This window comes from Gavialis gangeticus, unplaced genomic scaffold, assembly GCF_001723915.1.
Source record: "Gavialis gangeticus isolate Ggan-Ray unplaced genomic scaffold, GavGan_comp1, whole genome shotgun sequence".
NCBI classification, from domain to species: Eukaryota; Metazoa; Chordata; order Crocodylia; family Gavialidae; genus Gavialis; species Gavialis gangeticus.
Window position 1 is genome coordinate 79,234,687 of NW_017728993.1, and position 26,162 is coordinate 79,260,848.

The 26,162-nt window shown below is 41.1% G+C and overlaps 1 long non-coding RNA gene across 1 annotated transcript in view; it reads right to left on the reverse strand.

Moving 5' to 3' along the window:
• The window catches only part of LOC109287096, a 115,992-nt gene that overhangs the window by 36,487 nt on the left and 53,343 nt on the right, over positions 1-26,162 (reverse strand). Inside the window, exon 2 of the long non-coding RNA XR_002094766.1 lies at positions 21,073-21,179. This is a non-coding gene — a long non-coding RNA (uncharacterized LOC109287096). The remainder of the gene's footprint in view (positions 1-21,072; positions 21,180-26,162) is intronic.

Genomic DNA, 26,162 nt, shown 5'->3' on the forward strand with positions numbered 1-26,162 from the left:
CCCCCCCCCCCCCCCCCAGTATTTTCTCTGGCTCTTTGTTTCAGTTTAAATCCTCATAAGAAATTGGGGGTCTGATCCTGCACTTTTTTTTGTACCTCAAAAAATTCCACTGATGTAAACAGTCTTGGGTGTGCAATGAATGAAGAATTAAAGCCCTTTGTGTTAGAAACTTCAGTGAGATCTGAGATCTAAAGATAGAATTGTCCTTTATATGTATTTTCTAGCACAGAAAGAAGTGATTGACGAGGACAAGTATGGTATATGAAAGAATGGTTAAAACACAGACACACTGACGTTATAATACAGTGTCTCATCAGATGACTTGGTGTTTTGACTACGTGGCTACAGCAGGTCTATAATTTAAATGCCATTAATGGGACAAAAAAGCAATAGCATGGAGACAAGGATACTATAAAATCTTTGGGTCTGTACTTACAGTGCAGATAAAGTAGTTCCTTTGAACTTGTGGTGCCAAATGTTGTCCACAGATACTACTCTTCAATAAGGAAAACTATTTTTTTCCCCTCCCAGTACAGACAGACTTGTTCTGTTTAGGCTGCTTGGTGTGTAACATTACAAGGATCCAAGGCAAAGGGAAGCTGCTTATATTTTGACTAATCCATATCCAGTTAGCACATTCAGTATAGAATTCACTATTGTGAATAGTCATGACTGTGTGTTCTTTGTACTGTAGCCTTTTGAATATGCTTCTTTATACTTTCATTAAACTAGCACACAAAGCTAATTTTACAAGAATCTATTGGTGCTCAGCTGTAACAGAATTACACAGAGTCCTATGACTGCATCCCAGTTATAATATCTCATTTGTTTCCACCAGGCTGTTGTAATACCCTTTCTGCTGTTTAACTTTCTTTCTTTTTTTCTTTTTTTCTTTTTTTTCAAATTATAGCTGGAATATGTTTTGTTCATTGGACTTAGCTGGGGAGCTGCACACATTTCCTTATCCTCATGGAAACCAGACATTTTAATGCACCTTAGAGTTATATATGTTGTAATTTGTTTGCCAAATTGGAATGATTCTTTCCAGAAACAAGCCCTGATAATTGAATGCCTCATGAAACATGTACAGTATTTTAGCTGGGAACTGTTTTTAAGTGCATATTTTAAAAGGGAAAAAGAAATGTTGTGTAAGTTAAACTTGCCTAAGTGTTTCAAGTTTTCTAGCTGGAGATTATCATAATAAATGCATTATTTCCTTGTATTGTGCAAAACCAAACAAAAGAATGCAGCCTTTGTAAGCTGCAGTTACTCAGGCCACTTTCTTGTATACTGGCTTATTGTATAGATGTCTGTTACCAAACCAGGTAAGCATTTGTTGCTAGTAAAATTTCCCCTTCCTGTTTACTTAAATGTATGTATACTTTTTAAAATATTCATGCTGTGTTCTCATGACTTAATTCTTGCTTCTACTGGAGACAAACCAAAGTTGAATATTAATTATTGTAAAAAAGGTCTTGGAGAAGTTGCCTTTACATGAGCCAGCCCCAAATTCTGAGTAGTGAATTGTGTGTCTGCATGTGCATGAATGCGTGCCTGCACATACAAATGCATGATCCTCTTTCCTTCATTAAATCAGATATAAAAATCAATTCCTGTTTCCCTGATGGCATGTAATTTAATTAAATTATTTATTTATAACTGAACTCCAGGGAACTAAGGTTACCACACTTAATTTAAAAAATAAACAAACTGCTATTCTAAAGAAGAGTTGTTCTTTGCTGTTCACAGCTATGGGAGACCATCCCTCAAAACTGAAATGTTGACTATTGCCACAGCAGCCTCTTCTACACACCTGTATAACAACTCAACGTCTCTTAATCTTATTATGTATTGGAAAGTGGCAGCATTCAAACATTTATAAATGCTTTGGTTATCAGAGGATTCTTAATCAGAGTAGTCAATAAAATGAACACAGATATTCACATTTAGCATTTTCTGTTGCTTTCATTTGATCAGTTTATGGCTATCTCCTTCCAAATGTTCGTGAACATTAAAAATGGGCTGGAAGTGCCCCTTCAATGAAGCTAATAGGCACAAGGCTGCAATTAGTTCTAATAAAACGAAGCTGTTGAGTGCCTCAAAATGAGGATAGCTTTCCAAGCATCACAATAACTACTCCTAGAGCTTCCAGTCATGTTTAATAATTGTGGGAGTTATTTAATTTGAATGAAAAATCATGCCAAGAGGTTAAACAAACTCTTATGTTCATGAAATATGGCGTGAAGTATCCTTTCTTTCCCTTATTTTCTCTAGCACAAAATCATTATTCTCTTTGCCATATTATCTTTTATATGTCTCAAGGAAAATAACTTCTCCATGACTACAAAAGCTTCATAATTGCATACTACAAAAAAAATCCTCCTGTTAGCTTAAATGATTGGAGACCTTTGTTTTCTGAGCGCTGAATGTCAGATTTGCCCTTCTGCCAGTGTGCATGCGTACGTGCATGCATATGTACAAGTGCAGACATAGCTGACTTACATGTGTTAGGCCTATATATGCTGGAAGGGTATTGAAGTTCAGCACTTTAATTTAACTTTGTTTTGTTCATTTAACATTTGTGATTTTTATCTGTATAAGAAAAAGATGAGTGGGAGCATCTCTTGACCTTTCCAGTACTCTGTATAGAATTAAGCATATGCCACTTGCTGGAAATGGAAACCAAGGCAGTCACATCATGCCTCAAACCTTCTCACTTTGTTTGTTTGTGAGTACTGAGAAGGGAAAACAGATTTTTTCACAATACCTTACTTCCAAAATCTATACAAGTGGCTTACTGTGGCAAAGGCAATTCTTGAAATGGGGTGAGTCAGGGAGGAGGTGGACATGCATTGTTTTCCTTCCCCTGACTCAGGCAAATCAAGAGTGAGGTTGAAATGATCTAGAGCTGAATTATCTCTCATGCTGAGCTTCTCCATGCGTGGACCTCCTCCCTTTTAATGGGGTCTTTTCAGGAGTAGTGTAGTCTGGCATTATAATTTCAATGAAGATGGGTTTCCAAGCAGCTGAAGGAAATGTTGATTCAATGAGATCCTAAAGTCAGTGAGAAAGTATAGTCTTTGTGAGGAGAAAAAACACATATCTTTCTCAAGAAATTGTAGCTAACTCTTAGCTGCTTCTGTTAGTCAAATCCTGCCTTCAGTGAAAGCATTTGAAATAAACTCTGTAAGAGGAAGCTTGTAGCATCTGCCTCTATCCCCTTCACCAAAAACGTCCTTCTGATGCTCAGTGCATGGGCATGGATATGGGTCCTGTGACAGGTGTATATCATATCTGGAGTCTGAATATTTAACAGGGTATTCCAAACAGGTGGGGAGAAGCTGTTTGCATTGGCAGAGTAAAACTATCTGCCATCAGATTCACTGAATAGTAAGGAAAAGAATACTCCTTTGTCTCTCCTCCCTCCCCAGTTCTTACAGACAACTGCCCTGCAGTTTAATATTGTTTCTGACAGCACGTAAGGATTGAAATGGGAAATGTAGAGAATGGTGCTGGACCTGTCTAGAGCTAACTCTAGGGGAATTGGCAATACTGAATAAGGGCTTTGCCTACATGAAAGGGTTTTTGGCTTTTTAAGGAAATGTCACATCTCCACCTTTTGGATTCCTTCAGTACAATATTGTAACAGTGAAATGCAGTAGGGAAATTAAATAGCTTCTGAAAGAGATTAAAGAATTACAAGTACAAGGGAACTCATAGTACTCAATGGAGCTGATTTATAGGGTGCATGTGTGTTGTATGAGGCCAGACTCTGACACCTTTGCAGTGGATGGGTCTACACATGCAATTAATTCAAAGCAATAAACTCTGGAGCAGTTTGAGCTGAAGTAAACTACTCCTGAATGCAGTATCTACATGTGCACCCAGGACAGCAACAATTTGAGCCATGGCAGACCAATTTGCACCAGGGCTGCACCTGCCCTTCTCTGTTTTGGGCTCCAGGTGACGGCATTGGGCAGCAGAGAGGCTGGCCAGTGCACAAGGGTGCTGAAAGTGCAAAGCTGTGTGGCTAGGGAGCAGGCAGGAGTCTGGCACCCTGCTGACTGGGCTGACCAAGTGCAATTTATGCCTATGATCATCAACTACACATGCATTTTAATCATAGCCTAATGCTGTTGCACATGTAGATAGTGAAGCTTTACTTTGCAGCTAATTAGTCCACGGTAAAGTATATGTGTAGATTTGGCCAGTATCATCTTATGCCTGTAATGATCCTACTGAAATCAGTGGGACTAGGTGTGGAGTAAATGGGTAATCAATGCAAGCCAAATATGATAATCCATCAGCATAGAAAAAAAAACCTGAGTGAAGACAATAAGATAGGATATCAGTCAGGGTCCCTTCTGCAATAAAAATGTGACGTACAGGAGTTTTGGTAAGAATTTTAATCTTTCTTTGGGTCAGTTCCATGATATGGATCAGTATAGGAAATGCTTTTTTCTGATAGAAGGGATCAGTCTGCACAAGTTTGAATAGCTATTGTTGCACTTCTCTCCCCTAAAACTGCTGGGAAGAATAAATAGTAAACTTCAACCAATAAGCCAAAAAGAAGCAAGTAAATGAGTAGCATTTCTGCAAGCTACTCCATCTTTCTTTTTTCAGTGAGAATCTTACTTGGCAAAAGTGTTCATTTAGCAACAGGATTGTTTAACATTGATACTGGATGGCTTGGTATTATACTGCCATTGATTTAAAAATGAAAGGCACATTGCCTATCGTACTGAATTCTTCTTTAGACTTGCCCTCATGAAATAGAAGTTCAGGAATTCTGTGGCATAAGAGCAGCAATGAACTAATCTCTAAAGGCCCTGCTACATGCTGAAATTAAAGCTGGATAGGAACCAGCCATAGAGTTGTTATACATTTTCAAGCATTAACTTTATAGCTGGTTGGCTCTTTTTTTTTTTTATAGCTCATTTTTACTGGAAAGTCATTTTTATTGTGTGATCATTATTTTGCACATGTGGCCAATCTAAATTTATGTACAATTAACCAGTTAATTGTGTAATACGTGTAATGTGTAGTGGGGGCCTTAGGGTAAAAACTTATTTTTGAAATGGTAGTAAGAGACCACGTTTTACCCTCTTAGGGTGGGTATATGTTGAACCCACACAATGTCTTATCCACACAAGTATAATATGCCACCTTTACAACTTCTCTTATATAATTACAGAGAACAGAGCAAGCATTTGAGGGTGACCATGCATCCTGGTTTGACTGGGATACTCCAGGATCCTGTAGCCTAGTCCTGGCTTGTTAGTCAAAAGTTCCAGGCCAGAGTCCAGTGGGGAGGCAGACCATCATGGGCAGCTGCTCCATTCCACCCACCTTGCTCCCAAATTGCAGTGGCGGTGCCTGCCCCAGACACCTGCTTGGTGCACCATGCCCCTCCACCTCCCTGCCAAACTCCAGCCCAGGACTTTGGACCAACTGGCTGGGACTGGACTACAAAATCCTGGCATGTCCAAGGCAAACCAGGATGCATGGCCACCCTAAAGCATTTTGGCCATTGATACTATGTTTCTGTTATAGCTACAAGCATATTTTATCACAATTAAAACCCCTGACAAAACACAGTTCACTTCCTGATTTTAGATTAGAAATCACAGCTGCTCTTGGGGTAGTAAGATTCCAGATGTTGGTGTGTTTTGTGTGTAACACTGTTGTAATTGCAGGAAGGAAGGAATAAGATTTTGCTATCGGAGAATGCTATAACCATTGAAATCTGAATGGGGTTGCAAGGATGTATACACAGAATATAGTCAGATGGTGTGCTTTCAAACTCACATAAATCCCATTTAAATTAACACAAACTGCATATGCATTTGGAGACCATATATGGCTTCCTGTATAGTATGTGAAGGGAAAATAGCTGCTATTTAAAATGTTGTTTAGGTTATCTTTAACTGGGGAATTGAAAATCCCATTTTGTACTTCACTTACTGGCCTAGTAGCTGTTAGAAAAATGTGCAAGATTATGCAATGGGCTGAGAATTCAGCAATGTGTAAACTCTGTATGGGCAAGTAATATGGGAGAACCTTGAACTCTGGATGGTTTTACTTCTATCATTTTTCATATCATTTTAATCCCTTTTGGGCCACCATTTAATGATTAGATACTCTAATCCTGTGGATATCTGTGCCAGCCAAGTAGAACCTACTCTTGCATTTCCCACCCCCTCAATTTTCTAGTAAATTATAAGGAAATTTTGAGGGTGTGCTTTTTAAAGAGAATGTAATCCCTACTGAACAAGGGGGCAAACTTTTCCTAGAAATTTGCCAGAATAAAGCTATCAAGTCAGGATGCTGGCAAGTACCTTAAACCTGCATTTCCCCAGTGATGCAGATGGATTAGTCTTACAGTAACTTCATGACACCAATGTGTCAATAAGTGTATTTGCACACATGGACTCATGCATGCATGCATGTGTGTATGCGTGCACACAAGCCCTCTCTCTTCCTCCCCCCCCCCCACATTCCTTTTGTTTTTAATGGTCCTGTCTTCCCCCTTCCATGGAATAGCTCACAGAAGGATACATAAAGGGAAAGATTTTTTTCCTTATGATCTCTCCCTGATCAGTCCATTAAGAAAAGAAAGGATTTCATAGATTTTCATAGACATTAGGGCACGAAGGGACCTAGGAAGATCATCGAGTCCAGCCCCCTGCCTGAAGGGCAGGAAGTCAGCTGAGGTCATAGGATCAAAGCAAGATAAGTATCCAATTTACTCTTGAAGGTGTTCAATGTAGGTGCTTGAACCACCTCCTATGGCAGGCTGTTCCAGACCTTGGGGGCTCGGACAGTAAAGAAATTCTTCCTCACATCCAGCCTGAAATGATCTTGCAGTAGTTTATAAGTGTTTGACTTTGTCATCCCTTGGGGCGCTCTGGTGAACAAATGTTCCCCCAGATACTGGTGGTCACCCCTGATAAACTTATAGGTGGCCATCAGGTCGCCCCTGAGCCTGCGCTTTTCCAGGCTAAAGAGCCCCATGGCTCTCAGCCTGTCATTGTAAGGTCTGTTTTCCTGACCTCTGATCATGCATGTGGCTCTTCTTTGGACTCTCTCGAGCTTCTCCACATCCTTTTTGAATTGTGGAGCCCAAAACTGGACGCAGTACTCCAGTTGCACTCTTACCAAGGCCAAGTACAAGGGATGCTTGGACCTTGTAAAATGGCCTGTTTTCCTCCACACTCTTTCCACGTGTCTTAGGACAGTTGGTGCATCTTGACTGAGGACTGGGATAAAACACAGTCCCCATCTTACATTAGAGCTTGGTGTGCTTGGACCTCCAGGCTTTTAAGAACAGAATAAGAAAACTCCCTCAGAGTTAACTAAGTTATAAGACCCAACTATTCAGAAACCATATTAGCAGTATTCTTTTTCAACAATTTTATGTAATGCACAGCAAGCTACCAGCTCCAGAGAAAGTTTTTTTTCCTTTTCTTTTTAACAAATCCATTACATTTCAGATTACACACACACACACAAAAATTGTTGTATACAACTTTTTCCTATTTTACCTTAACTGAACCATGTTGTTTACTAGACAGTAAAAATTCAAACTCTTATTTGGGCAATTCCAAGTTGTAGCAAGAAAAAAAAAATAGTCATGACCATAAGGTACTAAAAAAGTATCTTTTGTGTCTACTTGAGCAATGGTCCCTCTGGCTATTGGAGACGGTCTTGTAAGGTACTGAGTACCTCCTATTTTACATGTCTTCCACATAGAACATGAGTAGGTGTTGGGAGCTCAACACACTTTCAGGAATGGGTGTATTTGGGTTATATCTGTACTGCAGCCAAAAACTGCATACCTTAGCTATGTTTATATACTGTCCATAATTCAGCTGCACTAGCAGTGAGTTGAGAGCAAGCTTGAGTATTAAGCTAGCTTATTAAGCAGGTTTTGTAGCCTTATGCTGAGCTCCATGGTTTGGCAGCTACACCTTCATTGGTACCCCAACTAGATACCAAGGTATGCTATGGCAGGGATTCAGGTTTTCCATTTGTCATGGAAAAACACAGTAAAACCCAGATTTTTTTCCTTTTAAAGGAGAAAAACAGATTTTCTCCTTTAAAAGAGAAAATGAAGAAATCTGTGGGTTTCCCCTTGCAGGTTGGCAGAGTTCCAGCCTGCAAGGGGCTGGGGGGAAGGGGAGCAGGGTGGCTAGGTAGGTGGGGCCTCATGTGCATGTGTGTACTTACACATGCACATGGCTGCCAGGCAGCCTGGAGAGCAGCTCCCACAGGTAAGTCTGCGGTGTGTGGGGGTAGAGGGGGAGGGAGGGATTTGTTAAGGGCTGGGGCTGCTGCCCCACTATGGCAGTGCCTGGGGCTTGAAGCTGGGATGCACAAGGAATGGGATGGAGCAGGCAGGGGTAGGGGCCTGGCTCCCCACTGCTGTGTGCACTCCCGGGGGGGGGCAAGTTCCCCCAAGATCTGTGCGTGGGGTGGGGGTGGGCCGCCCACTGTGGGGTCAGGGCTCCCCACCCCTGTGCCTCTGCAACCCAGCAGGTGGGAGCCAGCATGTCATGGCACAGCGGGACTGGGTGGAGAAGCTCATTGCCACTGCCATGAGCCCTGCACTGTCATAGCAAGGTGCCCCCTGCCTGCCTGGCAGCAGAGGGGGTGATGGTGTGGAGTTATGCCCCTTGTTGCTGCTGGACAGGCAGGGTGGTGCCTCGCCAGGGTGGCATGAATCTCCCAATGGTGTCATCAAGCTTCCCCACCTGCCCTGGCTATACCCTGCTGTGCCAGGTCCTACCCGGTGGTTTGCAGGGTGGGGATCCCAAGCTCTCAGTGGGCTGTTCATATCTACCTGCTCCCCGCAGCCTGTGCTCCGGCCCTGTTGCCCGCAGGGAAGGGGGAGCCAAGCTCCATGCTCTGCCCCATTACAGCAGCTGCCACCTCCCATGGGTGGCAGCTGGGGCTCAGGTACTGCTGCAGGGGGCAGGGAGCTGCAGACCTGGGTCCCTGGTCCATAGCCCTGGCAGCTGGGGCCCCCCTTCAGCAAGGCTGGGGGGTTGGGGGCTGTGGGTGAGGAGTGAGGGGCACTAGAAGGGCTAGGGGGGCTATGGGTGGGGAGTGTGAGGCAATGGCATGAGCAGGGCACCAGTTTATCAGGGCTGCTCAGCACCACACAGCAGGGTGTGGGGAGAGGCACAGCTGGACCTACATCCTGGTGCGTGAAGGAGGCAGAGGGAGCTCTGATTTGTCCATGATTGGGGAAAAAAAAAAGAAAATCAACTGCCAAAACTGGTACTTAGAATTTATTCTATTATAGTGATACATTGTAAACATATCAATAAAGTATTGTTTTTAACTGATACCTGTGAATATAATGGCATATCATTTTAATCGCAGAAAAATGCAGATTTGGGCGGTTTTAATCAGAGAATTTGCAATTTTTAAATGGAGAAAACCAAGATCCCTGGTCATGAGTACAATGACTGTTAGACTAATTGTTATTTCAGGGGGGAAAGTTCTCTTCCTTTTTCCCCATGAATGAAAAAAAAAAAATAAGATTTAGACTTCTTAAATCTAGCTGAACTTCAGGCACATGCAGCAAGTATCCCTCCTAAGGTGACCAAGCTGAGAACTAACCTCCTGCATATCTCTTCCCCTTTAAAGCATACAACAGATTGCAATAAGAAATATCATGTGGAAATATGATAAACAGGCCCTTGTCTTAGTTTTGAACTTTCCAATAAACTGAAATCCTAAACTGTGCGTGTGTGCCCTCACCTCCCCCCACCCTTTTTTTTTTAAGTAAGGGCAAGAAAAATAATATAAATGGTGTACTTGTCTGAAATCTTTATTTCCTTTAGTTGCTGCTTCATTTCTCTGGGATGAAATGCACTGTTTGGTAAATAACCTCCTACCTATACTCCTAATGTTTGTTTTTGTTTTTTCTCCAGCCACTTATTGGATAAAGAAGGTCAGAGTGGCTATGTTTCCAGACCCTTCAAATTCATTCTGATTTTACATTTAGACATTTTCTCATGTATATGAGAAACATATTGTATAACGCTCACTTTTCCCTGCAAAAAACTGGGGTCTGTGTATTTAGCAAGGAAGCTGAGTTTTTTTTTTTTCCTGGAATAGAATCACCCTGCTTTGATTTCCTGCTCCAAAATGCTGCATCTGTGGGAGTACTATGCAGGCAGATGAAGGAGTTAGTTGTCTTTAATGGCTCATTCTTCTAGGGGTTAATGACTGTGTCTCTTTTTAATGACCTTGATGTTTTGCTCATTAAACTAACCTTTCTTAGAGCTGTTTTGATGTTTGCTAGCTGCTTTTGGTCTCTCTCCCCTCCTATTTCACATCTCTGGAGAGTCTTCTAGCTCTTTTCAAAAGTATGGCTCTACCCTGTGAGACCATTGCTGTCTTCAGCAGCAGCTAGGGTTTCAACTTTAGTTAAGCAGGAATGGGAATAAACTGAATATTAGGTTCTGTCCTTGGTCTATGCAGCCATAACTTTGGAAAAAATCTTTCTCTTCATTCTGCTTTTTAAAATGAATTGTGTACTATAACCTGGGGCAAGTTATATGCAAGAAAATATGGTATTTCAGTGTGTTGCTAACTGTTCAGTGTTTTCATTTGTAATCCAATCCACATGTTGAAGCACTGTGATTTATTGGATAAGCTGCTGGTCTGGGATTCAGAAAGCTTGTGTTCTGTTCCTGGTTATGCTGAAGACTGTTGTATGACTTCACTCAGATCACTTCTTTGAGGCACTGCCTTTATGTGCCTGTGTTAACATCTTTTGTCTATCTTGCTCATTTAGCTGGGAAACTTTTCAGGCGTGGACTTGGTATTTTATAGTACCTTGCAAAATGAGGGCTTCATCTTTGGGAAGAGACTAGCATATGCTACTTTTAAATAAAACTATAAATATTGTGGTCAAAGACTTAGTAACAACTGGCTATAATCTTCCTGGGATAAGTACAGAGGACAGAATTCTCAAATCCATATCTGCTAAATCCCTAGCAAATTGGCTTTGATTGAAGGGAAGATATAACAGAAGTGATGGAAAACACAATGTTCTCTTTGGCCTAGGGCTGTGGAATGGGCTATAGAATGGACACCCACACAAACAGTGGCTATCACTACATGGCTTTTTAATTATGCTAGAGGCAGGTGCTCGCAGTATCCTGTCCAAAGCAGGCTCAGAGTTAGGAGGTCTGTGTAGCTGTATTAGTCTGTCACAACATGACAAACCCACAGCCCAACCCCTATCTCCTGCAGAATCCATTCAAATGCAGCTTTGTTGGCTAAGCAAGTAATGGGACACAAGGAGTACTCCTACCTGTCCTTTCCCCCTTTGTTTTTAGTGGCACTATAAAAGTTCTGGTAAACTTCATGCTTTCCATATCTGGCTTTAGAAAGTATTTTTTCCTGCCAGAGTTTAAAACTGTATGATTCATTAAAACCTTGAAAAAACTCTCAGAGTATCATGAAACTCCAAATGGCCTTCCCTGTGCTATGAAACTCATTTAGCTAGTAAATATTTCAGAAGTGCAATGATCTTCTGAGGTGTATGGTTGTTTACGATTGTTCCAGATTTTGCACTGTTTTTGTCATTCTTCAACTTGCACAACATATGCAAGTTATTTTCCACTTGCTATAAAAGGGACTTCTATGCACAATTCCTGTTAATGTTAATCACTGGTGCTTGCATAAGTTCATATGCAGAAAGCAAACAAATGAACCTGAAGACACTTTATTAAAGTAATAGAACAGCACAGTGTAACTGAGAAGTTGCCACAATAGTAAACGCAACACAGATGAAGGCAAAAATACTTCCTTAAGAAAGAAGAAAGCCTATAGATAAATAAAGCAAGGTGAGGATATTTAGCATTGCTTTTGAAGTTTGCTGTTTTTCATACTATTATTCAGTGTTGCTTACTTGCATCAAAATCTTTGAGGAGAGAAAGGTAGTAAGCCTTGTTAGCCAAATGAGGGCAAAGGCAGGGTAGAGTTGCACCTTCTAGACTAATTAAATCAGAAGTACATAAGCTTTCATAAGTAATGGCTTGCTTCATCAGAGGCCATGGAAGGACTGTAAGCAACATTTTATTTCAGCACGTGTTGTGAAGGGACTGCAGAGAAAAGAGTTTCTAAATACTGTAGAAAGAAGTGATATGAATGCAAAGGATAGTAAAGGGGGATGAAAAGGGAAGGAACACTTCTGAGAGAGGCAAGGTAGGGAGAAAAGAGAAATTTTTACTTGGTACCAAGGATCCTGGTTTTCTCTGATTTTTTGTTTGTTTGTTTGTTTTTTGGTTTTTTTTAAATTCCCAATTTTTGGATTAAAAAAAGTAACCCAAAATTCACATTTTTTTTCATGATTAAAATGAAATTTATTTATTTTCTGCCTACCTTGCCTCTTTCAGAAGTGCTCCCTGCTTATTACCATCACAATGCTGAACCCCCCTGTTTCTGGCCTTGATACCATCATGGAGGGAGTTTTCTGGCTATTCTAATTATCCTATTCCTACATGCCACTGGAGCTGCAAGTTGTATGAAAGTCACTACAAATGTACTAAAGAAACTCTGCTCCAGAAGTCTATGCTTCCAGTTACCACCATATTACCTATCATCATATCTTTGTACATCAGAGTTGTCAAATCTCTGTACATCAATATCCGCCATAAGGATGGATTATAAACCATAAAGAAGATAGTTCCCAATGATGACACTACATCTGTTTCCACACATTCTCCATATATAACTGTTTCAGATTTGAGGACTCCTATACATACAAACAAATGGTACTAACGTGGGTATATGTATGGCACCTGAATCTGCAATATGCCAAAATATTTATGACACACCTTGAAGTTTATTTTCATTTGCAGCTTCCCTCTCATCCCCCTGATATATCTAAGGTATGCTGATTGTATGTTCATCATCTGGACACATAGGACTCTGAAATACTCCCTCCTCAAATTTGTTTTTTTGAACACCGTTGTGAAACTTTCCAACAGGTATATCATCACTGTATTGTATTAAAAACCAACCAGTTGCTACAACTGGCTCCATACCAGCAGCTTTCATCTTAAGAACACCACTAGATACAAAGGCTACAGCCAAGCTCTACATTACAACCATATCCGCTCTGTGATCCCACTGACTGGGATACACATATTAAAGATCTGAAGCCAGGATTCCTACATTTACAATGAAGTCGTAAAACTGTAGCCACTCAAATCAACAAAGCCAGACCCAGACCTCCCTATGACCTGCTAAAATATGAACCCTAGGACAAGGACAACAGAATCCCTCAAGCGTTTAGCTACAGGACAGCTTGAAAGCCTTGGCCATATCAGCAGTGAACTCTACTTCTCCTGGCAAACAGTGACCATCTCAAGGAAGCCATGAAGAACAAACCCACCCTGACTTACAGGGCACGTATATATGTGCTGTTAATTTGATGAATAAACTCTGACATGGTTTTTGCCGAGTTTATTGGTCCCGGGTGCTGTGTTTTACACGTGCACCCAGGACTGCAGCATGTTGAGCTAGACTGGAGCAGCCCCAGCTGGCAGGGAGTCCTGGGGGTCAGCCTGCCAGCCTAAGGCTGCTCTAACCTGCTCAGGTTGCTGCAGAGGGGCTGACTAGGGCATGAGCATGCTTCAGTGCAGGGCTAGCCAGCAGGAAGCCCCTGCACTGAAGCACCCTTGTGCCCCAGCCAGTCCTGTCAGTGTATACACGTGTTCCAGCAGACTAAATAACACCACTGCAGGATCATAACTGCGTTAACAAGTCTTATCCTACGGCAGCATTTATTAGTAGCCTAATAGGGCTGCATGTATAGACAGGGCATTTGCACACATGAAAAGTGCCCAGCACTGTGTTGCTCGCAGTTCTATTAGTGGCGAAATGCAGGTCAGCGTGGAGAAAATGGCAGTGGTGCACATTTGAACTAAAAAACCTTGGAGGTGCTTTAGTTCAAAAGTGCACCACTGCCATTTTCTCCATGCTAACAGCTGGGCATTTTGCTGCTTCTACAACTGCAAGTGGTGCAATGTGATGTGCATCAGCCCCCGTGCAGAGCAGACTCAATTGACTGAGTCTGCTCCAAAGCGGCGGATCTCCAACATGTCCAAGAACTAAAAAGTATGTGTATAAATGCCCTGAGATCTTACTGCAGAGTTAATTAGGCACCTCCACAGTAAACAATTCATAGACATGCCCACAGACATTTCCCCAGTCTGAAGCAGCATCTCTCCAGCAACAGATTACCTAACTCCTATTCTTAGCAAGGCTCCAGACCTTGCTCTGGACTCCCTCCTCAATACAAACTATATCATCACTGGACCAAATAACATGTTTGGTAACATCCAAGGGTTGTTTACCTGCTCCTCTCTCAACATCCTATGTGCCATCACCTACTTATTGTGCCCCTTGGACGTCTACACTGAACAGATGGAGCAATACATACATGAATGAATGAATGAATATTTTCTGATCTCAATTCCAGAAAGACATGCCAGCCTGTGGCCGAACACTTTAACTTCCCTGGACATCCTATCACTGAAACTGAAGTAGCTGTTCTTAAACAATTAAACTTTAAAAACTAATTGCAATGGGAAATTGCAGAACAAGAAATTAACCCCACACTGGATTGTGTTAAGTATGGTCTAAACCAAGACTGTGGATTAGTTCATATATAATGAATTAATCCCTGTAACTGGATTAGCTTTTATAACCCCTAGATTCCTCAATGGGTTAACAATTTTGTTTTATTCTCTTCTACTCATTTTGCCTGTCAGTTCCTTCACAGCATTTGATGAAGGGAAACTGTTGCTTATGAAAACTAACTAAATCAGAGATGCATAAGTCTTTAAAGTGCAAAATCTTTGGTCATGCTATGCTGTTTGTTCTAAAGGTGCAGCTGTTTTAATCGCACTGAAAGCTAGCTCATTAAAGAAATTACAAAATGGAACTTGTTGAGAACATGAATTCTCATATTAGAATTAATGTATATTTATCTTACTTGCCTTTGTGCATTCATTTATCATTAGAGCTGGTCTGAGAGAGTTTCACTGAAAAAATGTCTTTAACAAAAATGCTGTGGTTTGTCCAAACTGAAGTGTTTTGTGGAAATCTGTTTCAATGTTCCTAATGAAATGCTTGGAACAGTTTCTCAGATGGAGGCAGACAGACCTCCCTCCCTCAGAAAAGTGTTATATCCACCAAACTATTGACTAATCTAGACTCTGGAAGATCCGGATTCCTTTCCTTATTCTGCTGAATGCAGTAAAAGAAAATATGCCAGTCAAGTGCCCTATCCAGAGCACTATAACTCCCTATTTTAGGGTGTTTCCGGTCCTTTGCGCTCACAAAACACAGAGCAATCTCTCTCTTGTTCCAATGCAGAATAAAAGCGAATGCCAAAACCTCAACCTTTTCCCTAAAAAAGAAATCTTGGAGTTTTTTGGTTAAGCCCTAAATGAACCATACAGCTCCAGTTTATGCCATCTTTAGTAGACAACAAATGTTGTTTGACCCAGATTTTGCTCTTGTCACATTGTGTATATCCTTTCTGTTTTTTAAAGGAGACTTTGAAAGATCTTATGGATTTGATTGGATTGCAGGTCCACATTTAAACAAACAAATATGGTAGCATTCTTTAGTGAAAAAAAATCTCTTCTATGGAAACTTTAACAGTACTTCTTGTTTTGATTTCTCTTCCTTTTTTATACATGTGCATATGTACTCAAAACTAGCAAGATTGATTCTGATTTCTGCTGTGTACACCAAAAGGAATATGTGGGCTCTTTTTTTTCTAGGTAACAGACCAGTTTTGGCAGAGGGACAGAACTGCCTTGTTTCTGAGAGGGGGAAAAATTCATATCCTTTCAGTGTTACTTGTATACATGACCTCTTGGGTCTACATAGAAATTTGAAAAACCCTCCATTTCAAAAAGATTGAAATTTATTGATGAGTATTTTTAAAATGTATTAAGTGGAAATCCCTGCTGAAAGCAATGGCAGGCATATCACAAAAGGCCTATTCATGAATATCTGGAACATTGCTAGTTTGTCATATACATTTGAATACATGTGTAAGTGGGTTTTTTTTTCCTTTTCTTAACAGTCTGTATCAGAGGGATCAAGCTGCCTTAGGATAACATGAACATTGTGTAAAACAGCATCTTTTCTCTTCTTCCCCTAATTATTAAACCATGTTGAGAAGGAATTTGTGGATCGCTGTAAATCAGCTGTAGCCAGAACTGCCTGAGGGAACTAACTTGTTTGTTATCTAGCTCAAGGTAAACTTCCCTTTTTAAACAAAAAATGAAGTTAATATCCCAAATTTGGAAATCTTCCTTTTTAAGTGAAGGTTAGTTCATGATGTGGCAGAGGTTGAGTTTGTTTCCCTAGAGTGTATCTGTTTTGGGTTTTTTTATTGATCCCTTTCAGGAGGGGTTTCTGTAAAACATCAAAGCACTAAAAGTTTCTCTTGAGAAGCTGCTGTGACTTTCAAATATTTTCTGAAATTTCTGAAAGAGTCTGGTTGGGCCTTTTTATGTACTACTTTGGACAGTTGTTTAATCTAATACGACTTAAATACAATATAAATAATGTTCTTGGACTGCTGTAGATTGTATTTTCTATTAATGATTTTGGCTTGTTCTGGAGGACTGGTATTTTTTTTTGCTTGAGAATCTTTACTGTAGTTTCTTCTTGTTTTTTCTTTGACCCATTTCCATGAATATCATTACTTATTGTGACTGCTTTAGCATCCACAGTTGATGACGGGCTGCACTAGTCAGTTAATGAAAATGTTGAGGCAGCTTGATTATTTCTAAAATTACTTCTGTGGTGTTCAGTTGTGGATGTTTTCATTTAAAAAAAATGTTTGGTCAGAACTGAATATCCCTGTAAACTTAATATAGAGAAACTCAGGCTGACATTAATTGGTACTGTCTAGATTTTGACCCCTAAGTTATCTATGATTGCACCAACATGTAATGCCTGGAACATTAAAAGTATGCATCCAGTTTCTTTTCAGCATCCATAAAAATCTTGATAGTATTTACCTCTTAAAGCTCTCTGTTAGTAAATATCCTCAAATAAAAGACTACATATCATGACTGTCTGCTCCATCAAGGCCCGCTATAAATGTACACATTACTAAAGCTGCTCACGTTATTGTAACATATGAGTTGCTTTTGAAACTAGCCTCTGTGAGAGAATCCTTGTGTTTAATCCATTTTATCACTGGATCATCTCTAGCCTGGATCATTTCTAGTCTTTTGGTGACTGACCTTTGTAGTCTGTGATCTATTGATTGGCTGCTCATTAGATTCTTTTTTTCATATTGTCTTCATATATAGACTTAATTATATGGATTTGTCCCTTGTTTAAAACTTGTTCTTTTTGTTCATTTTTAATAGGTAATCAAAGCTATTATTTTATATAGCATGAATGATCCTCATTTTGGCATAAAGAAGCAGTTATATATATTTAAAATTTTTAAAGAAAAAATTGGTTTTGAGTTGTCTGAAGACTTGTGTGACCTTAAGGCTGACTTTGACTTCACAGTTGTTCTGCTTCTACTGACTCTCATGGGTATGCTCCTATCCAAAGTCAGCTGCAAGACTGAGGCCTTCTTAAAGGTTTAGATTAAAATTAATCATTTCCTCTTTTTGGCTATGAGAACCATGGGGCTTTCTGTGTCATGACCTTCTTGCCTTTTTCTAGTCCCATCTTCTCTACTATAGGGTTGAATTATGAAGCTTGCTAAAGGAATTCTGCCAACATCAAAGAATCATGAATGTAACCATCACTCTAAAAACTGCATTGTTTAAAAACTCAGATTGAAGGAGAAATAACAACAACATCAGTACTGATAATCATGAACTCCAATTATATGCTGTCCAGTGCACTGGCCGTCAGAGCCAACTCTAGGGGGGTGAGGGCAGAGCCGATCCTAGGGATGTGTGGGGCCTGGGGCAAGTCAGCATATGCGGGGCCCTTTTAACACTGTGCAGGGCCATGGGACCCCTGCAAAGGTAGGGCACACTGATGCCCTAGCAATGAAATTTGGCGCCTGGGGCCAAGCAGATCCCATGCACCCTGGACGAGTCATTCTTCGGCGGACATGAAGCTGGCAGTGTGTGATGGAGAGGAAGGGGTAGTGAGTGGCTGGACGCTTCTTTTGCAGCATGGGGCTGAGCTTCCAGCTCCAGGCAGGCCCTGTGGGAGGGGGCACAGCTGCTCTGCCCTGCTTCTCGGGGCCTCCCAAAGCACAGGACCTGGGGCAGTCACCCCAATTCACCCTACCCAAGGGATGGTTGTGGGTGTGGAGCACGGGGCAAATCGGCCTCTGCAGGGGCCCCTTAACACTGCATGGGGCCATGGTACCCCCGCAAAAGGTTGGGAGGAGTCTCCTTGCTTCTTCTGCAGCATGGGGCTGAGCTTCCAGCTCCAGGTGGGCCCCACAGGAGGGGCTGCAGCCGCTCTGCCCAGCTCCGTGGGGACCCCCCAAAGCATGGGGCCTGGGGCAGTCACCTCAGTTCACCATACCCTAGGGATGGCTCTGCTGGCAGTAATACCAGGACTCCTGGTCCTATTCTGAAGTCTGGCAGAAAGACCACTTATTTGTCCCCTACATATGCTGTACCACAGAGTTTGGCCACATGCCCTCATTTTTGACAGAGTAAGAAATATAAAGATATAACCTGCACTTCTTTTTAAAACATGTTTTAGCTCTTTTCCTTGTGTAGATAAACTTGAAAGCATAAACTGATGCTAAATGTCAGCTAACTGCTAGAATGAAAAGGAACCAGAAGCTGGGTTCAGCTTCTGAAGCAGAGATGCGGTAGGGGAGGAAATGTAGCAATCCTCCCCAAACAATTTCTCTCTTAATTTGGGGGTTAACCCAAAGGATCCACTTGCTGGTCACCGATATTATTATATTGGTTCTGCATAAAACTGTGGAGGAGTTGATTTACATTAGAGGTGAAAAGAGCAAGTAAACAAACACAGGCCCACTGAAAAGGCTAACTCTTCTGTCAGTAATGCTTTGTGTGATGTGGAATAAGTTGCACAACTCCTGTCCCTTGGTTTGCTATAAGGTATACAGTATTTACCACTCTCATAAAAGAACTATGAGGCTTCCTTAATTATGGAATGTTGCCAATGTTTGCAGTGAGATTTGGAGACACCTTCCCCCCAGCAATCAAAGATACTTATGTAACTGGCAGCAGTATCGTTAACAAAAATTCAAGAGCTCCAACAATCTTGAGATCCCAGTTCCTAGGCAGCGCACCAGCTGTAAATCTGAAGTGGATTTGTTTCAATTTCAGACCTCCTCCCTCCACAGTGCACACAGATGGGGTGATATGCAGTCCTGATAGTATACATTCACAATTAGAATCAAGTCCATAGTGTTTACATTGTGACAAAAGGGAACAAATCCTGGTTCTGGTGTGTAGCTGACTTCTAGTTTGGGGAATTCATAGCTGGTGTAGAATTAAGGTTTAGCCCGAAGTATTAATCTTCTACATATTGGAAATATACTGGTGATTTGCTTTTGTTTGGGTGCAGCATCCCATAAAACTTTTAGCATTTATAGACTTGGCGAATAATGCCATCTCTGGGAGTTTGGATTCAAAAGATCACCCAACAACCTTTTATGAGGTTCACAACAAATACACATTCTGGAAAACACTGAGAAGGGAGGAAACATGCATTTTTTCATCTGAAAAGATTTAAACTAAAAGTAGTGTATCTGTGACAAGTATTGTGGTGGTTTGTCCTTTCTCCATCCAGAAGCTGGACTGAATGTGTGTAAATAGTATTATCTCCCAGAGGTAAAAATGGTAAATGTTATTTTGCATGATACACAATCTAGAAACAGCCAGTGTATGCAAAAATGGATACAGCCAGGGCTGTTTAACCTCACTCCCACGTTTCATTCTCTGTCTTGTAAAAATATCTTTGTTTTTGCTGGCAACTCCCTGCATGGAATACTAGTCAAAGGCCTAGGAAATACTATTAACTCCACAGGACAAAAAGGTGAGCGGAAGAAAGAAACAGAATTGGTGACCAAGGACAGGAAAGAAATCAGCTGGAAGGTGCAGTGCTTGCACGAGTTGAGAGAAACTTGAAGAGGGAAAAGAAGAGATGACTAGCACTTACTGCATAATAAAAGTGGGGTGCAGATGACTTATTGCAAGGCTTTGTAACATCTTGTTCCCAGACTGTTAGTCCAAGAAGCCACATCTTTAATTTGCCTGTCTATAACAGATGCTTCTGCAGCTACCACAGGAATTGCAGCTTTCAACCCTTCATTTCATCCCTCTTACCTATAATCCTCTAGTTCCAGTCTGTCTGACCACTTGACAAGGCTTTTTTAATTAGTGGAGCTTTTTGGGGTGGGGGAAGGGGAGGCTTTAAGTATGCTTTGCATATACTGAAATACTAGACAGCCCTCAACTCTTGATAAGATGAAAAAAACCCTGCTGGGAATATGAAATAGCACATAGTACATAGAATAATGATTCCCATAATTGAGATCGTCATGTGCCTTATTAGGTGGAATCATTTACCTGGTATCCTGTTGTGGTGGGGTTTTTTGTTGTTGTTGTTCTTTTTAAACCAAAAAATGTTGTAACCTAGTTCAAGCTCTTGTCCAATTACTTTTTCTCTGTTGTTTGGTTGATTCATGTAATTTTACAGCTTTATTTCAAAATAGACCAAAAGAACTGAGATGAAAGCTGTCATTCAAGTACTAGGTTGTCTTCTGTGGTATGGAAATACTTATTATAGCTGCCTGGATGAGACAGGTGGAACTCCTTAACAAGCAGTCTCTTTGTGCCTCAGGTGTCTGTGCTGCCTGATCAATTGGCTGAGATAGCATATATTTAATTTAAATATTAGTAAATAATATCAATTAGGGAGGAGATGTACTTTCATGAAGAGGGTAAGACCTCTTAGTATCCATGATAGCTTGATTTTTAGCTCAAGAAAACAGGTTACTTTAATCATCTTCTAATTTTATGCCATAATGGACTAAGCTCTGAGTTTTACCTTGGAGACCTGGTGCTTCATCAACCTCTGTGGACAGAACATAGAAGATGCTGGTCAAATTGCCTTCAGCTCATTTGATTTGCTGGTCTGCAATTCTGCTCAGATTCCTTTGAAAGACAAAGAAATGAAAGATTTAATGTGATGGCTCAGGATATGTTAAATAGATCCGGTTAAAATTGATCTTGACACAATTGTAGCAAGGGCTGCTGTTGCCACTAAGGCTAAAGATCTGCCAGCATTTTTAATACTAATTTGTAATATTTTCTTCTTATTAAATGGTATATATTTTGGCAGACAAAGTTTGCTGTGGGTGAAACAAAGTAAACAGCAACTTTAATGCAATAAATTCAATGATTCACTTTCCAAATACTATGTTAAAATAGTTGGAACTTTTGTTCTGTCTGAACATCACCATTTTTCAGTTCTGTTAAATTATTTAGAAATACAAAACAGGAATTCATCAAAAAGTGGTGTTTATTTTCAGTATTGTGTTCTTTAATTTTTATGCAAATTATGACCAACGTTTTCAAAACTGAAGCTAGACTCTCAAGCATATATTTAACCTGCCAAATAGAAATTGACTGATGCCCAACAGTACTGAACACTCATAAATCTATCAAGGTCAAAGGAAGCTGTAGGTTCTCCACATCTTCAAAAATCAGTCCAACCTTAGGCTGAAAGCATTGTAGGAGCTGGGTATTCAGCTGGAGTTCAGTGGGAGTTAGGTGCTTGGCTTTTAAAATACTGGAGCTCCTACGGAAACTCACTTTTGGTATGCAGGTTTGAAAATTTTGTCACGGCTCCAAAACACAAAACTTAGTGACATGTGTTTGAGTTCTGCTCACAGAAATTTGTTTTATTTTTAACTGAAAGAGACTTGTATTGAACCATTATGACATACTAGCCAATTGGCCATCAAAAATGACGGGGAGGGAGGAGGCTGGGATGGAGTGCTGCCAGCTAACACCCTATGCTGCCGCTGTTCTGTTTCTTGTAGGGACCGGGGTGGGGGAGCCAAGGCCAGCACTGCTGGCCTCATCTTTCCCAACCCCACTCCAGTCCTTGGCACCCCTTGCAGGGAGTGGGGTGGCGTCATCTCCCTGACCCCCTGTCCGGTCCTCTGTGCCTCTTCCAGGGAGCGGGGTGAGGGAGCTGAGGCCAGGGCTGCTGGCCTCGGCTCCCCCGCCTTCTGTCCAGTCCTCGGCATGGCTTCAAAATCATGGCAGTGCTCCCCTACACTTGGAGCACTCTGATTGGCTGTTTCCGTCAGCCAATCAGAGCGTGAATAAAGCATTATGGACAGACAGACAGTCAGACTTAGGCTTTTATAATATTAGAATAATATTAGAATGTCTCTATCCAGACATTTACTATGTGATTTACTATGATTTGGAAAGTATTTTAATAATCTGGGAAAGTGCTATAATTTTTACAAAATATAAACTTCAGATATATCATAGGCCAAAATTATTTTCCACCTCTTAGGTATTAGGGCTGTGCGAAGCTTCGGTCCCTGATTCAATTCAGTTGAAATTCCACCCAATTTGGTGGCCAAATCTCCGAATCTGAATTGAATCAGAGGACCCTTTAATCTCTACAAATTTAATCGGAACTCTCTGAATTGATTCAGAGAGATTTGGAAAGATTCAAAGATTCGGACAGACACAGCTTTAAATGTTTTTTCTACATACCTCTAGGTAGCAGGGGCTCATGAATGCTGCAATGCTGAGATGCATGGAGTGTCCCACAGAAGCACAGGGGGCTCCCCAGTGTGCTCAGCAGCAGACCTGGAAGTGGACCAGAAGCACTTCCAGTCCACTTCCAGGTCCACTGGGGAACATCCTGGGGGCTCCCCACCCTCCCCTTCCGGCTCGGTGACTGGTGCCTCCTGGGTTGGGGGGGGGCACCCAGGATCCCCCGGCAACTGACTGCCAACACAGCATGCTCCCTAGAAGACCCAGACTTCTGGGTTCACCACCAAGCATGTGGAGAGCCCTCCCTCACGCCTGTGGGATACTCCGTGTGCCCCAGCATGACAGCAATCACGAGCCGCATCTACTACCTCAAGTATGTAGAAAAAACTTTTAAAGCTGTGTCTATGTCCGAATTGCTAATTCTCTGAATCAGCATAAAATCTTCAGATTCAATTGGGAACAGTGATTCAAATCGACAAATCAAATCACTGTGCCTGATTTGGGCCAAATCTGAATCAAATGGGGCTCACTTCGCACACCCCTATTAGGTATGTAAGTAAACTCAGTAGGATTGCAATGTTGTTGGAGCCATGATGGTCCAGGAAATGTTCAAGAGATAAGAATTTTTTAAATATCTTCTGTTGGACCAAAGCTATTTGGGAACTCTGTTGGACAAGCGTTTGGGCATTGAGTGAGATGAGGAAGAGCAACAAGACTTCCAGTTATACAGTTGGTCCAATAAGTGCCTAAGTATGATTTTTATTTCACCTGCTTGACTCTCTCTGAAAAAATGGTTAATGTAAAAGATGGGTTGATCCTACTCTTCCTCCTCCCAATTTTTGTGCATGTGTGTGCGACTCAAGTCTGAATGGGAAGATGCACTGGAAAAGTAGGTGTTTTAATGGATTTCCTGTATGTGAGCAGGGGAGAAAAGAATTTCACTCAGGTGGCTAATAGGTGGAATAGAATCTGATCCCAAGAGTTTGTGGGTATGTGCAAATGTTATATTTTGATCGATCGAACTAGGGTTAAGTTGATCTAAATTGCCATCTGTGCAGATGTCCAGGAGATTTAAATCAAGCCAAAAATAGGCAGGCCTGATCTAATATATTTCACCTGAGTATGTGAACTAACTTAGATTGGGAGTAAGTTAATTTGATCTACTGAACATCTGTATGTATTAGGCCTGCAGCCCTGGGGCTCTGAAAGCCCAAGCACTCTCCCACCCTAGGGATATGCTCTTCTACCTGTCCCCCCAAACCTGACTGGCTTATTTTTAGCCACCACCACCACCTATGGACCCACCAAAACATTCCCATAGACCTGCTAGCCCTTTGCTTGATCCTACCTGTCCCTCCCCACAACCTGAGTTATTTATACTGGGTTCCCTGTGCAGCTCCAGCAACCAGCAAGTGCTTGTACATGCGGCTTTCAGTCTACAAGCACACAGCTTCATAGACTGCGTACAATGAACATTTGTATGCACCCACAGGTGCTAACTTCCCTGCAGTTCCAAGGGAGAGAATTTTTTCAAAGACATCTTGAAGATTTAGGTATTGCATTACAATTTAATGGAAGAAGGTAACTTTAAAACCTCACCTTTATTTTTTTTTTTTTTCAGTTTCATAGTACCATAGCAAAAAATAGGAAGTCAAATAACACTAAACCCAAAGCTGAATTAATATTACCAGTTAAATGTGCAGTTTAACACAAAGTGGTTTAATCACACTGTATCCCTTAATATGAATAAAACTCTTCCCAAGGGTTTGATGAATTTTACAATGATCTGTCGCACTAATATAAGCAAGTCATTTTCAGTGTAGAACTGGTCTGTATGGGTGTCTATATATAAGCAGGGTAGCTGCTCTGATGCGCTGTAATTCAGAGCACATTGGAGCAGATTTGATTAATCAAGTTTGCAGGAGCACGGCAATTACTGCACTCTAGCAGCCTCCTGCTTCTTGTGTATCAGCATCCCTGCACTTCAAAATGGGGGTGGGCTTCAAGGTTTAGATAAAGCACCCCCACCCTCATTTTGAAGTGCAGGGGTATTGATACATGAAATTAAGCTCTTGGACCTGCTTTAATTAAAGCGCTCCCCTCCCCCCCCACACTCCTGGAGCATCTGTATAAACACCCTATAATGTACCTTGTCTAGTTCTGGGACCATTAAAACAAATTCAGCTGCACTGAAAGGTGTTAGGAAGGACATAAGGTTTGAGTCTGAATCTTTATCACTCTCTAAATTGAAATAACGTTATGGGAAATCTTGTAAGTAGTCTTTTTAAAAACACTTGAACATAAATAGTCTCTGAATGGGAGAAGACAGGCATGTGTGTGAATTGAAGTGACATTATTTATCAGTCTGTATAATGTTGTTCCAATCATCTGCTTACTTTCTTACTCTAAGTATTCTCTCAGAAGGTTTACTTTTGTATTATTTGTCTGTGAGTGAGCTTACTAACTATAATAGATAATGCATTGCTCTTGTATTACATCTTATAAAAATTGCTTTATATTTCATATTCCTGTTCCTTTCAAGCTGATGATGCCAGATGGTCTGCCCCTTTTGTTTTGTTCCGGGATGACCACTATTCTTGGAATTCCTTTCAGGGCTGTGCCCACAAAGCAAGTACCCTTTCTGAAGGCCGTCTCCTGCAACAGTACAAGAAATTAGATGAGCCAAGTCCTTTCCCTTATTTGATCTATGAATTTAATTTGAGCAGTTCCATCTTATGTAGATGGAAGGAACTGAACTTAAGAGGACAGGTTTGAAGAGAAGTTGTAAGGTCTGCAGTGGGAAGGGTAGGAGTAGAGTAGGTGTATATGTGTGTGTGTGGGGGGGGGTGTATGTATGTATATGTATATATGTATGTGTATATATATATTTTTTACGGCACCTAGGAACTCCATTCAGGGATCAGGACCAAGTACAAAGACAGGGTGGGTTCTGCTCCAGAGAACTTAAAGTGTAAAACAAGAGGCAGGTAAGCAGTAAGATATAATACTTGGCATAATAGGCTATGGTTCAGTACACTGGGTATTTAATAAACATTAAGATTTTGTTAGATTAGCAAAAAAGAGTTTTAAGGAGGATTGTGAAGGGGAAAAGTGAGGTGCCTTTGGAGACGCATCTAAGTTGTTCCATGAGTGAGAAGCACCGTGAGAGAAAGCACATTTAAAGTGGACAACAAAAGATGGAATCCTTAGCCAACTGGACATTAGAGTTGTCATATTAACAGCATACAAGAGAACAGTAACTAGCATAAAAGCAGGTAGTAAGGGTACAGGGGTGTAGGTTGGAGCCGTGTTGGTCTAAAAACATAGGCAGACAAGGTTCTTTGCGTGAATCTGATATCTTTTATTAGACCAACTTAAATAGTTGGAAAACAATTA